This window comes from Elephantulus edwardii, unplaced genomic scaffold, assembly GCF_000299155.1.
Source record: "Elephantulus edwardii isolate Elephantulus edwardi_28Jun2011 unplaced genomic scaffold, EleEdw1.0 scaffold00023, whole genome shotgun sequence".
Classification (NCBI taxonomy): Eukaryota; Metazoa; Chordata; class Mammalia; order Macroscelidea; family Macroscelididae; genus Elephantulus; species Elephantulus edwardii.
Window position 1 is genome coordinate 4241171 of NW_006399773.1, and position 1703 is coordinate 4242873.

Consider the following 1703-nt stretch of genomic DNA (forward strand, 5'->3'; position numbering starts at 1 on the left):
GCTTACCCCCACAATAAGGGATTTATCTTTAACTGCTCCACAAATTGCTGTCTGTCAGATACTCCTCTAAATCTGAACAGTCAGATCAAGACAGACTAGGAAGAAGGATTGGCCACTCACTTCTGAAATAGCAGGCCTCTGAAAACCCTATGCACAACAGAACACACGCAGATTAACAGAAAGGGCAACCTAGGTATCCATCATGGTAACAAACAGAAATTTCTTTTCTTACCATTTAGGAAGCTAGAAGTCCAAATTCAGGGTGTGTGCTCTAAAGAAAGTCCCCATTTTCTCTGCTGGTGGTTGAGGAAAATCCTTGTCAAGGAGCTTTGTTCCACATGGCCATAAGTCCAAAAGACATGCTCTACTTCTGGAAATTGCTTCTTGGTTGACAGACCACACCCTAGGAAAACTCCCTTACATCTGATAAGGGTTATGATGGGAGTAAAGAGTGGTAATCCGCCTACAGATGGTGTATCAGATCCTGCTGGGTTATTACATAGCTTTCACATTATATCACTATTTACGTGCATTTTCAGGGCACACAATTGATAATAGGCTCCCACTGAGGCTTCTCTAGTTGACGGATTCTGTGTGCTACTGTACAATTGGATACATTTCTCCCTTGGTAAATATTAAAAGGAAGATCATTATAAGTAATTGCTAGGTTTTCTAGAAGCAGACTGATCATTACATATTTGATCAAATATCTACTGAACAAGGTGTTCCTCCCATTAGAATCTGTTTTACAGATCACCTGGGCTAGGGGAGTATTCCTAGTAGAAGAAAATACGCATACCTGAAAATGAGAAACGTTTTTCGTAGGTTAATGAATGCTGGAGTGCACTTGCTAAAGTCTTAAATATATTTGGGAGAGGGCAAAAGTGTATATAATCTTTTCTCTACTGATTCCAATTTGCCAGAAAGGGTGTAGATGAGAGAGGAATCCCTTGTGGGAGCTTTTAGTTCAGCTACAGGTGTGTTAGTGCATCACCTCACTTACTGTGTGACACCCGAGAAAGTTAGTCTTTCTGAGCCTTAACTTCCTCATCTTTTAAATAATAGGCAGCTGTAAGCACTCAGTAAAGATGTGTGTGTCCCAAAATAGGGTGGGTTTTTTCCCTTCTACTTTTTTAGAATTATATGATGTGTTTTTAATTAACAAAGAGTTGAACGAGTATCTGTAGTGCCATTGTATGTGTTGAATTATTATAATGCTGTGATTCTCACTTGGATGTGATTATAATGGAACCCCCTTTTTTTGAAAACTATTCTATTTTGAATGCTAGCATCGCCATTTGTCAGAATCATCTCAGGGCAACCATTTGATAGTAGGACTGACCTTACTTGTAGGCACATTTTGTTCAGAGACATAATCAAGTCTTTTCGAGACAAATGTGGTAGATGAGTTGGAAGGTGAGGTTGATTGTGACCTTCATGTTTGCCTCTAGGGCATGGTCACAGAGTAACCGGAAAGCATGGCTTTAGCGGAGTATTCAGTGATTCTGAACAGCAATTACCAAATCTGTCTCACTGGAAGGAATACTAAATAAAGTGATTACTTTGAAGAAAAAACAGTCTATGTGGAGCTATTAGTTGTTTATATGTCATCTCGAGGATATACATAGTTACACTGTGTTGTATTACTGAGTAATGTTGAATAATCTGTTGTATCAAATGATTCATTTATTGTTGTTGTTGTT

At 38.8% G+C, this 1703-nt stretch overlaps 1 pseudogene; it reads left to right on the top strand.

Annotated features, from left to right (window-relative positions):
* LOC102866145 overlaps positions 1 to 1703 on the top strand; it is a 38760-nt pseudogene that overhangs the window by 32868 nt on the left and 4189 nt on the right.